Source organism: Eulemur rufifrons, chromosome 7, assembly GCF_041146395.1.
Source record: "Eulemur rufifrons isolate Redbay chromosome 7, OSU_ERuf_1, whole genome shotgun sequence".
Taxonomy (NCBI): domain Eukaryota; kingdom Metazoa; phylum Chordata; class Mammalia; order Primates; family Lemuridae; genus Eulemur; species Eulemur rufifrons.
Genome location: NC_090989.1, coordinates 205,604,828 through 205,618,435, shown reverse-complemented (window position 1 = coordinate 205,618,435; position 13,608 = coordinate 205,604,828). Strand labels below are relative to the sequence as shown.

Here is a 13,608-nt window from a genome sequence, read left to right as displayed (position 1 = left end):
CTTTATCAAGTTTAACCCTACATTTACAACATAATAGTGAAGTACAATCATGTACATAACAGTTGTATGCATTATCTTTCTTAGGGTAAGACATTTCATAAACATTATACCTACCATATCTACAACCATTCAGAGGAAGAAAACTGGTGTGTTCGTAAGATTAGACAAAAATGGCAAAAAAGCTGTTTTCTTAAAAAAGTTTCCGATCCCACCCTTCACCCTCCAAGATGGTGTTTGTCTCAGTATGGTCTAGAGTCCACTGGCATCAGTATTGCTTGGGGATGCTTTAAAAGTGAACATTCTAGGCCTCACTTTCAACCTGCTGTGTGAGGGTTTCCAAGAGTGTCAGCCTTTTTAATAAGCACACCAAAAACTGAGAACCATTTTCCCAAGCCTTAATCCCATGCTCCTGCTGCAGGGCTGCCCCCTGATTTTTCTGGAGCATGAGGCGATCCTCCCATCCCTGGGACTCTTCCCCAGGGCCTAGCAGAATCGACCGGGCCCTCCTGTGAACAGTCCCCAGGGATGCCCTATTGGCCAGCTGGGGCTGTCACTGGGCCCGCAAGGTGGTTCCACTTGTCCTCCGCCCATTCCTGCTCCCTTCTGCTCCTCTCCAAGTCTTGATCTTAGACACGGCTCTTAATAATCACCCTGCACATTCTTCTCCATCTCAGAGTCTGTGTCCCAGGGAACACAACCTGCACCCCACTAATTCTGGGGCAGTTTGTTACACAGCAAGAGAACATTCACCGTCTTGAACTGGGCTCAACCAACAGAAATCAGGTTTGCCCTGCTCTGGCCTGCTCATCTTGTACCTTACTCAGTCTTTGAGTGCTGAGCAACTCAATGCCACATGCCACAGCTTCCTGACCACAGGAGTGAGGACAAGGAACAACCCTGGAATCCCGAGAGTCGGGGACTGGGACTGCAAAGTGGCAGTGCCTCATCAAGACTGAGAGAAAGGGGCACAAGTTGGTCCTCTACTTTCCTTCACCCACCCCTCTCACGAGGCCCTGTTCAAATCTCATGTTGTTATTATACAAAGAGGTCCATGTTCTGGCTTGTCCAGGAAGCCAAACCATTCAGTTAGTCATTAGGAGGGCTAGTGGAGCCCCTATCACACTGACTTGGGACCCCTCAACTGGCCCCCTGAAGGTCCTGTGCGTAGACTCATCCCCCTTCATCCCTACATATATACTCATCCTCTTTCATGCCATGCAGCAAGGCAGATGTTTTTGCCATGAACCTGTGTTTATAAAATCTTTACCCATCAATCAAAATAATTGAAACCAAATGATGTCCTTGAAGATTTAGGAGCATGATAAGTACTGTTCAAGAATTTACCCCCGTTCAGTCCCCCACATCTCAGAAGGTAGAAAATGACTTGAGGGTTTTTTTCCCACGCACACACTTTTATACACATGATTAGAACCAAAACTCAAATGCACACATGTTGTTGCAAACAAGAGAATGTTAACAAGGAAATCAGTCAAAACCTTGGTACTTTTCCTCTTTGTTCCAAATTCTACATTTTGCCTAAGAGAAGGAGATTGATGGGAGGAGAGATGAGCAATCTGTGCGGCAGATTTAGAAAGCAAGTTTGACCTCCTTTATCAGGCCTTTGAGTCAGTGTTTTAAATTGCCGAGTTATCACGGAAGCGCTGTGAGACGCATGCTAAGCAGCACTCCCGGTTTTCACCATGAGAGCCGGAAAGCATGAAGCTTCCTGCTCCTTCCCATGCCTTTGACGACCACCGAAGCCTCCCTAAAAATTAGCCATAACAGAAGGTAATGAGGACACTTTAAAAACCAAGAGAGTCTTCTGAGTAACGTATAAGAAGGTATCACAGGATGCTAGTTGCTAAATTAAATTTAGAGGGTCCTTGACTGTTGTTAAGAATTGCCCAGGATAAAACAGGGCTTCATTTGGGACCAGTTCGGGCCGTCATGTAAACCACAGAGGACTCTGGGCGACACACTCACTGCCTGACCAGGCCCATTTCACGGCAAACGTTAGGACTCTGCATTGCTGGGCTGCATTTCCCCATTTGGTGTCACAGACCAAGTATGTGTGGTTGGTGAACTGGGAGCCAGGGGAACAAATTAAGTACCACGAATGTTCTTCTGGGACACATTCTTGGGGACGTGGCCTGCTAGGTCACAAAGCCCTAGGAAGTGGCGCGGCCAGAGGGCTGCATGGGCCTCACACGAAGGCCCACAGGTCCAACTCTAGCTTCAAGTTGTGGGTGGTTGGAAGGGGTGTAGGGAGGTCACATCACCTCTCTGGACCTCACTGTTGCAATGGGAAGGTTGAACAACTGAGTCAAGTGGCTCTATAACTTTAGTGCACATCACAATAATTGAGGGAAATATTAATGCAATTTCCTAGGACCAGCTTCCTGAGTGGGGCCTGTCACAACCACATGGGACGTTGAGTGATTGAGAAATAAATCCTATTACGTTAAGCCACTGAGATTTTGTGCTTGTGTTCTGCCTGCTCTAATATAAATCTATTTAATCAGAAATAATAATGTAATCCATTTTAAAAATTAAAATTAAAAGTAAGTAACCAATCCAAAGCACAGAGCACACTAACTGTTGCAGTGTAACAACAGTCCATTGCTGTGTAACAAACAGCCCCAGAACATCAGTGGCTTTAAACATGACAATCATTTCATCGATCAGGAACTCAGGAAGGGCTGGCTGGGCGGTTCTGGCTGAGGGTCTGTCATGGGGTTGCAATCAGACAATGGCTCAAGCTGAAACGGCAAGGGCACTGGAGCAGCTAGGGCCTGTCTGGTCACCTCTCTTCTTGTGGTCTCATGTCTCCACGTGGTCTCTGCATTTGGGCTAGTTTGGGCTTCCTCATAGCACAGTGGCCTCAAGATAAGTGGACTGCTCACAGGCAGGTCAGGACTCCAAGGCAAGTGTCCCAGCCAGCAGGGTGGAAGCTGCCCTGGAAGTCACACAGCATCAGAAGTGCCCACCCAGGACTCCAGGGAAGGGGGTTCAGAACCCACCTCTTGATGGGGGAATTTCAAGGGATGAACATGTAGGACAGGAGGTAACACTGAAGCCATCTTTGAGAAATATAATATCACTCTGTGACAGAGGAACGGAAATTTTCGGTCTTATTTCATCCTAAATGTATAAAGGGTTAGGTAGAGGTAGTATATTAGTTTGCTAGGGCTACATTAGCCAAGTACCACAAATGAGGTGGCTTAAAACAACAGAAATTTGTTGTCTCATGGTTCTGGAGAATACAAGTCCAAAATCAAGGTGTTGGCAGAGCCATGCTCCTCTGAAGCCTCTAGGGGAAGCCTTTGCTGCCTCTTCCTAGCTTCTTTCCACTGGTTTGCCATCAATCTTTGGTGTTCCTTGTAGACAATCGCCCGATCTCTGCCTTCACATGGCATTCTCCCTGTGTCTCCTCACGTAGGCTGCCCTGTGCACATGTCCATATCTCTGCCCAAATTCCCCCTCTTCATAAGACACCGTGGTGGATTAGAGCTCACCCTAGGGATCTCATTGTAATTTGATTATATCTGCAAAGAGCCTATTTCCAAATACATTCTGAGGTTCTAGGGGTTAGGACTTCCAACATATTTTTGTGGGGGGAGTGGGTAGTATCCAGTCCAACTCATAACAGGTAGTAACTGTTTACAAGCTGCAAACAAAATATTACCGATTGGCTACAGCAACTCAAGAAAAAGCGAGCAATAAAAGAGGAAGATAATTAGAATTCACTAAAGTTTTTTCTTAGTCCTGTATTTGGATTCTCCTATGAAAGAAGGTTTTTTAAATACAGGTCAAAAAATGTGGGTGAGAAATATATACCTGGTCCTGTCCTTGGGGCTTAAGTAATTTTCCCAAACATTTTGAGGTGATTCTTCCTTTAAACATAACTATCCTGGGTGTACACAGTGTGATGGAACAAGGTGGTACCCAATGACCTCTTAGTTTTGCCTCTAAATAAACCAAAAATTAAAACTCAATGCTCCATTGTCACCACTGTGTGTTGAATATTCTTTCTTATTAATCTAGGGGAAGCCCTGAGGATTTTCACATTCTCATCTCTCGCATTCTAACTTCAATTTCTTGGGTCCCCAAGGACTTTCCTGAATGCAAAATTGAAGCTGGGGCACATGTAGAGAAAGAAGAAACACCATGCATTTCCTTTTACATTTGTGAAACAGGTGTGAATTTAAGGTTGGAAAGAGATTCAGCAGGTCTGAGCCATTTTTTGCTTATAGACTGTGTTGCCCCCAATTCAAATGAATAATTTCAAAGATGTTCCTAACCTTCAGGCCTCCTCTGAATTAGCCCTATCTTCTTGGAATCCAAAATGCAAGCTGTATCTGAAAATACATTTCTGTTTTCACCTCAAATTCAAGTTCAAGCAACAACTTAAAAGGAGTTCTGGGGATTTTCATAGAAATGCATACCTGGCAATCAAAGTTCATTAGTTGGGAAATCTTTCATTTTACCCAGGGAGGTTGTGCAAAAAACAGGAAGGAGCCTCTGTAAAGGTCTCTACAACAAAATCCCCAAGGGAAGAATATTGCTCAATGGTTAAGACGCATTGGAGGAGGGCAGCTGGGTTTAAATCAGGGCTCTGTGACCTCAGAAAGGTTAAGTTACTGTCTAAGGCCCAGTTTCTTTGTCCATAAAATAGGAATATTAATACCTACTGTCCATTATACTAATGGGATTAATGGGGATAATACGATTAGGATAGGAGTGTCTGGCACAGAGGAAGGGTGTCAATATTCCATGCAGCAGGCCTTGGCTTCAACTCCTCTAAGCCACAGGTCTCTGGGTGAGACAAACCCTTGAAGCTACTCTCTGTGAGTGCTCCTTGTCCAGACACTAGGCTTATGTCACGGGGTTCTCATGTGGTCTTCACACTGACAACAGACTAAGGCCACCTATGCTCCTGTGGCTGAAGAGTTGGGTTTTCCTGAAATGAATGGACATTCCTGGGGCCAAAATTCTGGGGAAGAGGTTGGCTCTTGGACAGGAAACAGGTGCGCGGAAGGTGGCCTTGGCTCCATGGGAGAGAGACACCCTCTCTGAATCCTCCTCTTGGGTCTGGACACAGAGGAGTCGAGATATTCCTGAGGGTAGCCACGGGGAGAGGGCAGAACGAGTGGCCTGAGAGGGGAGGGTGGCCAGGGCTGAGCAGGGGGAGGTGTTGGCGATTCCAAGCCCCGCACCAGAACCCTGGGCTTTAGGAGCAAGGCCATCAATTTCACATGACTCTCTATTTCCTTCCTGTCACTCTCAGTTCTCAGTAAAGTCTTATTTAAGATGCTTCAGTTGTCCCAACTGTGCAACAAGAAATTATGAAAAAAGCATTTCTTTGCTTAGGCAAGAGTGTCAAGGGGACCCTGAGGCCAGAGGGAGGTGACAGATGTGATGAGAGAGAGCCCTTAGGAGCAGGGTCAATCTCATGGGCTGAAGCGCACACACTCAGACACCCCTCCCCACGTGGGAGCCTCCCCCATGGCCAACCCGCCCGGGCTGGGCTTGCTGCGGGAGACGGCAAGTTCCTTCACAGCAACTGCTCCATTTGGGAAGAACTGAACTTTAGCTTGGTTTCTGAAAAATATATTCTGCTTTTAAACAATTAAAACATTCATCTATAAAACTGAAGTCCCTCTGACCACCTCCCCTTCTCCCCAATCCTGGCCCTCCCCCTTCTTGCCTCCCCTAAAACATGCACCATCATGAACACGGTGCACGGCCCTTCAGAACCTTTTCTACGCAGCCGTGAGCTATATGGTGTTGCTTTATGCGCAGTTTAAGAGCATAATGGCATCAGACTATATGCATCAACCTGTAATTTGCTACTTTGCCTCAGCAATGCCAACAAAATACCTTGTTTTCTCCTTTTCCTTGCAGCCTAATGTTCATCTGACGTCCAGATCATAGTGTATTTAGCCACTCTCTGACTGTTGGCCTTTATGTTGTTTCCAAATTTTCACCATCCAAACTACAAGGCAATGGTTCCTTGAGCACCTGCCTACTCCAAGGACGTGACAGTTTTTCTAGGCCCTGGGATGCACACTTCTGTTTGGGATTTCTGGTCAAGGTTCCGTTTGGCCGTAAGTGATGCTGCACCTGTTCACATGCTCCAGCAGCTGGTGTGAACGCTGCTCTGGCTTTCCACCCTCCCTCGTCTGGTATTGCTACCTTCGGCCAATCTGATAAGTGAAAAAAATGATCAACATGTTAGCACACATCTCCCTGTTTAGCAGTGAGGCCGATAATCTTTCACATGTTTGGTGGCTGTTTATGCTTGAGCGGGTGTAAACTGTGTCCACGCCCTTTGCTCATATTATTACTGGACTGTTACTGCTATTAATTTTAACTGACAGGTGCTTCTTACGTATTCTGGATACTACACCTTGATCTCATATGTTCGAACTGTTTTCTCCTAATCTGTCATTTGCCCTTTAACTTTGCTTAAAGTGATGTTTTGCTAAACAGAAGTTTAAAATTTGGATGCAGTCAAACTTACCAATCTTTTGGCAGAAATCGAGATTTGTCTAAACCAAATGCGAAGATAATGAAATAGCAGGTGGAATTTCGCGGCCGAACGGCAAGGTATTTAATCTTTCTGGGCTTGTGGATCTTACTGATGGCTGCCTGTGAGCCCAGATTAGCAGATGGAATTTCCCAAGTTTTCCCCAGTACTATTTTCATGCCCAAGTCCACGGATGTGCCTATATTGGGAGCTACTTGACGGCAGCATTCCATTCCCCTGAAACCGTCACGGTGGGAAGCCGGAGCTCCTGAGAGAGCCTGTTATGTGCACCTCTTCCCCACTCCACATTTAGTGATGCCGTGTTGGCAGCTGGAAGTTGGCTATGGTGGGAGTATTTACACCACGAAAAGAAGTCGGGGCCTCTCTCCCGCGGAGAGCTGGTTGTTAAGCACTTAACAGCACGCCACTGACTACGGTGCGCTACGCACAGCCATCTGCCTGCAGAACCTTCAGCTGCGAGCTGAGTTCCACTGATGGACAAGTCCAGTTAGAAAAATTCTACCTCTGGTCACATAGTCTGGATTCTGCCTTCTAGAACAGAGGTTAGCAAACTCTTTCTGTGTGAGAGGCTCAATTATTCAACTCTGCTATATATACTTCTTTGCTTTTTTTTAACCATTTAAAAGTGTAAAAATTTTTTCCTCAAGGACTACACATACACAGGCACCAGGCTTTGGCCTGTGTTTGTCAACTGCTCAAGAACAACACAGGTCACAGACTACAAGCCACTGTGACCTGCACAGACACCTTCCCATGCCAGAAGGTGGTTCTCACCACCTTCTCCAGCCCAGGCTTTCTCCTCCAGCCCTGGCTTCTGCCAGGGTTGCTCTTGAAGTCAATTTCAAACACAGGTCCAGTGACTTAGGGATGTTTCTAGAATCTGCTTCACTAACCTCAGCTCAGGTTTCTGTGCCTTTTCCTATCATTAACTGGCTTTATCAGGTGCTCAGGCCAACTCAGGAGTGTCACAGATTCTACAAGAAAGAAGAGCACAGAGGACCTATCCATGTGCTCGCTGTGTGAACCAGGGCAAGACACTCAGCCTTTCCGCACTTCTGGTAGAATAAAGATGACTGCAAATCCTTTGACACTACCCAGAGAGCTGTGGTCTCTTTCTCCTTACCTCAAATCTGAGCAGGCTCTGTGTCTGCTTGACCAAGAAAACATGAAAGAAGTGATGCTGTGTCCATTTTCAGGCCCAGGTCTTAAGAGACTGGCAGCTTCCACGTCCTGTGTTGAAATACTTGCCCTTGGAACCCAGCTGCCATGCTGTGGGGGAGCCCAAGTAGCACTGCAGAGGGGTGCATGCGGGGCGGAACCAACTGAACTCCCGGCTAATAGCCAGTTGTGTGTGAGGCCATCTTAGAAAGGAATCCCCCTGGCTTAGCTCCTGGCGTGTGAGGAGCCATCTCAGAAGGAGACTCCCCTGACTGAACTTCTGACATGTAAGGGACCACCCCAGAAAGGCATATTCCAGCCTCAGGCAGCCACCCCAGCTGGGGCTGCAAGGAGGAGAGATGAGCTGTCCCTGCTGAGCCCTATCCCAATTGTAGATTCGTGATCAAAACAAATAACTGCTGCCACTTAAGTGAGGAAGCTTTGGAGTGGTTTCTATGTAGCAATAGAAGCTCAGAACCCTGCCTCCTTGGGCTTTTGTGAGGATTAAATGACAGGATGTACACAGTATGTTTAACTCAATGCCTGGCACATAAAAGTGCCCAGCGAATGGCAATTATTATCATTCCGAGAACATAAAGCTGCTTGAGTTCCCTTCCAGGGATAGGGAAAGTGTTTTACCTCCTATCTTAGGGGTTTTTCTCTACAGGCCAAGCTTCCTACAGAGCTGGATGTTTTTCATGGTTTCTACATTAAATGAGATCAAATGAAAAGCGCTTCTGAGCCCAGAGCACAACACACAGTCACCGCGCAGGAAATGTCAGCTCACTCCCCTGCACAAATCCTTCCTCTTGGAAGCCCAGAAACTTCTGAGAAATAGAACCTCCACTCCCAACCCACCCTCCAGCCCATCACGTCACCACTCCACTAGGTCCCCAACCTCTCCAAGAACAACAAGCAATTTTATTTCAGTTCCATTGTACCCAGGCTGACATGGGACCTCCAGTGATGGAAGGAAACAGACTTGTTATCGGCACAGAAAACCTTGTTTTAGGGACGTATGCTACACACACGGGACACCAACCTGCCAGCTCTGCAGCTGTGGCAGGAGAAGGAGGATTCCAGCCCTGTGAAAAGACCGATATTTGAAAATAATGTGGGATCCCTAGAAGGTCCCTGGCCTCAAAAATCTGGTCTTCTATAGTCATGGTGGACTAATCTGTGAAGTTGGATTAAAGAACAGCCAGTGTGGAAAAATGAGGATTTTAAAGCAATCACTTTCATTCATAAATGAAAAGGCAGAATCCTGGCTTTCTTTCAGCATCCAAGATGGAAACAGAATGCTGGACCGGGGAAAAGAAAACGCGTCATGATTTATCAACACCAGCAGGCACGACGGGACCCGGGGCGGACCACATTACTCAAGCTGCTAAGAAGGCGGAAGCAGCTGCCAACGCAGCATAATGAACGACTGTGCTTTCAAGTTGCAGTGGTCCCCTGATACGATTACCCAAGCCCCTGACTTAAGCGGCGGCGTGCTCAAATTCAGGGCCGAGCCACGCAGCAGCAGTTTGCTGAAGCAGATTTTCAAACAGGAGGCTGCCATTCTCAGCTAGACGTGATCCCAAAAAAACACAAAAAACTTTTTTTTTAATTGAGGAAGCATTATGTGGAGTATAATGAGGCATTTATAAAACAAGCCGACAAACCAAAAACAGTTTTTGTTTCTTCCTCTTTCGGGGAACAGAATCTACCTTCCCTCCACCCACTGGATAGATCAAAATGAATGTAGCTCTTGAAAATGCGCCATTGGCTCAGAGACGTGGTTTGTGAGAGGCAGCCTCTGGACAAGGCGGCCTGGAAGGTTGTATTGGGAGTGACAGGGGCCTGCTGCTCAGGCAGTGGGGTGACACATCACACCCTACAGGACATCTTGTGTAGGTGGCTGTCACAACTACAGTGGATTCACAGAAGCCACGGCCCTCCCACCCCAACACTGGGCATCTGCATTTTCTCATTCTCTGCTTGAATTTTTGTTTCCACAGGGGAAAGAGAGGGAGCGGGCATGGGAAAGAGACATGGATGGGGGAGGTCATGTAAAAATATTCCAAACAGATGAAATATTCCGAAAAGATGAAAGCAGAATTTGTTTGAGGCTCCCAGAAACCTCCCCAGAAACAAAAACAACGGAGACTATCAACTCAGGAAGGAAAATAGGAGAAAGGTGCAAGGCAGCAAGAATGAAAGCCTTTGTGGAATGATGGCTCAATGTGCTTCCCAAGTATTTCCAGGAGATCAAAGGATGCTCCAGGAGAGAGGTGCTAATGTGCGAGAAAGCCCTGATGCCTGGATGCCCTGGTGAGCCCAGCAGGGATGTGTGGGGAACCTCGGGTTTCCAGGCCAGAGGGATGAGGAGCTGTGGATCTGGAGTCACCCACACGTCCGTGCTAATGGGTGGTGGGGAAGTGGCAGGGGAGGGTGCAGAGGGATGGTCAAAGTGGTCACTTCAGGTGAAATCATAAACAAAATCAGATGAGGAAAAACCAGATGCTGGCATGCCAGAAAGGATCTTCGGGGCCAGAGTGGGTGCTTAGCTACCTGCACTGGCAATGCAGTGAATGAAGATTTAAGATCTGAAGCATGAGGTGGAGGCCCCTCATTGTTCAACATCCAAAGGACTGCAGACAGTCCTGGCCTCCACATTTTAATAGAGATGCGGAATCTGGAGAATATTCAGAACGTGGCACACCAACAATGAGGGTGATACACAGGAGAGACAAGAGAGACTGCCCCCTCTCTGGGAAGTTTAGGGAGGCCAAGAGATGCAGAAATGCTTTATGCAGACGCCCCAGGAATGTAAGGAATCTGGACTAGGTGGTTCAGGCAGGAAGTACACCGGGAAACATATGGTCTTCTGGGCATGGCATTGCAGGGTGAAATGGCTGAGCCCGCCCACTGGGTCACCATGAATGGGATACAGGTGTGTAGACTCACAAGCCCCAGCCCTCAGGTGTCTGCATGGGGCCCTGGGGTGCCTGGCTGGCCCTTGAGGGTGTTCATCTCCAGCCACAGCTAGCCTCATCTGTTTACCCCATACAAATGATTATGTCCCATGCACGCTGTACCAGTGTGGGAAATGGACGGTGAGTGCTGCTCTAGGCAATGTGGTCAGGGAGGCAGGGTGAGTGGAAAAGGGGCTGAGAGACAAACTGTAGTTCCACCTTCCAAGGGGTCCATGCAGATTCCTTGGGGTGAAGCAAATGCTCATACAAAGGGACAGAGGCACTCACCAGCCAGAATGTCCACAGCATATGCCAAGCTTCTTGTTACTTTAATGGCTTCACTCCAAGCTTTGGAGACCCGCAGAAGTAACTAGGCCAATCGAAAGTGGGGCAAACGGAAAAGCAGGGGCAGTCAGACATCCCTTCGGCCTGGGTAATTATAACTGGCACTGGAACAAAAGGCCTGCGGGAAGTAAACCGAGCTGGACAGCCAGAGAGGGAGGTTTATTCCAAAATCAACCCACCTCGTCTAGTTGGATACAACGGAAGGCTGTTATCAAGGGAAGCACAGAGACCCACCTCCTCCACTGGGCTAATTCTCCCTGCTGATCCAGTGAAAGGGCCAAGGTGAAAGCTGCCGATTTTTGGTAATGACCTGGAAACCCAGGGAAGAAAGCCCACTTTCTTATGAGAGACCCGCTATGAGGGTCTCTCATAAGCTATTTTTTTAGGGGCTTAACTTAAGCCTGCTTCTAAAGGGCTACCCTTATCCAGAGGAGGGCAAGCGGCAACACCCTATCTCACTTTAGATGGGTTTCTTGTATCAATTCCAGGATGTATGCAATTTCTATTCCAGGTGCAGGGCTTTGCTTACTTGCTGGGTTACCTCCCCTACAAAGGAAAGTCCATTATCACCCGTATGTAATGTCCAGGGCTCCGCGGAGTGTGATCCTGTATCCTTTTGACAGTAGGGTGCCTGCTGATGTCCCTGCTGTAGGAGGGGGAGCTGCTGAGCTGTCTCACAGCTGTCTGTCCATGGCATCCACCAGCAGCACGTCATTCTCTATCTGCTCGGCCTCTTCCCCTGGACCGCTGACGCCTGTTATCCCATCGTCCTCTGAGGCCTGTTCCTGTTCTGGCTGGTGTACGTGTGCAGGAACTCGGTGACGGCCCTGTCTCAGGTCAGCAGCTCCTGGTAGGAGCCCATCTCGGAACCTCAGACGTTCTCCCCATTTGGATAGGACAAACCTCTACCCAGCCTGAAAAGATACCTACTGATACAAGCCTAGGCATCCGAGTGAAACTGTCAGTCATCAGAAGGTAGCCCCCGACATGTGTAGTGGGTCGCCTTTCTGTCCTTGGACAGCCCCAAGCACATAAACAGTTAATTGTAAATGGGGTCCTCTCCAATTAGGCCCCACCAAATCCATCAAGGCATCACCATCCCAATGTGTGTATTCATGCAGGCGCCTCATAAGAGGCCGAATCAAAGCTATGGATAGGAGATGAGTCTTTGAGAATTCTGTCTCCATTTAGTTGTCACCCCAAGTGTCAGAGCCCCAGTCTTTAGTTTTAGAGGGGATCTAAATCTAGCCAGGGTATCAAGGCCCGGAGGAACAGATCACCTCCAGTGACCTCCTTAACTGTTCTGCCAGTGGCCTGATTTCCTCTGACAACCAGCTCAACTTTTTGGGCTGAAGTCCCAGGTGGCAGTGCCACTGCTGTGATCACCGCATATCCAGGCAGCCTCCAAAACCCCTAAACAGGCATGTTGCAAAGTCTCATTCTTTTTGGCTGGCAAAAGGGTGGCAGGATTGAGACTAAACACAGTCTTTAATAACAACTGGTGGGTAGCTGCTACTGTCCGGAAGCAAAGAGGCCATCCTCTCACAATATTGTCCCGTGGCTTTGAGAAATATGCCGCTGGCCTGGGATGTCTCCCAGCATCTATACTAAGACTCCAAGGCTCATTCTTTGTTTTTCATATTATTTAAATTCTTTCTGTGAGTCAGGCAACCCCAAAGTGGGGCCAATCATAAGACAATATTTTAGTTTTCCAAAGGCATTTTGACAGTCTGTGGTCCCAATCAAGGACTCTACATCTGTCCCTTTAAGGGCCGCATATAAGGAAGTCTGGGATCCAGACATGACAGAGCCCTGTCATTGCTAGGGACCTTAGATAAGTAACCTGCTGTTTGCAAATCTGTCCAATTGCACGTTCCACAAGTCCCCTACTAAGCTCTCAAAGAGGGCAGGAGAGCCCTTTTAAAGCCCCAACACAGTCCAGCAGCATTGTGAGGCCACCCAGACCCAGGATCCTGCCACTCAAATGTAACTGAGTCCAATATCCTTAGTGGCATGTAGATCCTGCATGTATCTATACTCATTGATATGAGGAATTTAAATTCTCTCTGTACATCCTGGGCTCCCGTCAGCCCATATGGCCTTATGCACTTTTGGTGGCTTTCTTCTTGCAATGCTGTAACAACGTGCAGGGTTGCTGAGGTTTGAACTTTAAAATGAACTGCTCCACAATGGCAGTCTCTGCATGTTTCGCCAGGCCCTGGTAGTCATCCAGCAGGAGCTTAGTGGTGCCCTCAGGGGTGAGTTTCTGTCGCTTTTGGAACAGCTCCTGGTGATCCCACTGCTTGCCTAGGTCTGCCCCCCAAGGCCGCTGTGGGGAGTTCTCAGTTGCTGCCTGCCGATGCTGCCTCACTGCTACCTGGCTTATGGGATGCCGTGCGCAGCTGGTGCCAGGGCTGGACCACGGCAGAAAGGTCGGGAGGTGGGACCCTCCGGACCGCTCCTGCCCAGGTGGCTTGGCGCCAGTGGAATCCCCACTGTCAATTTGCATCTGGGACTTCGGCAGGGAGGCATGGAGCCCTGGACCCCTTCATTCGTGAAAATCAGCTAATCAGGTCCCCACTGTGAATTTGCACC

At 48.0% G+C, this 13,608-nt stretch overlaps 1 protein-coding gene across 3 annotated transcripts in view; it reads right to left on the bottom strand.

Moving 5' to 3' along the window:
* The window catches only part of LOC138388333 (death-associated protein kinase 1), a 176,877-nt gene that overhangs the window by 61,736 nt on the left and 101,533 nt on the right, over positions 1-13,608 (bottom strand). The gene's annotated exons all lie outside the window — the stretch shown is intronic.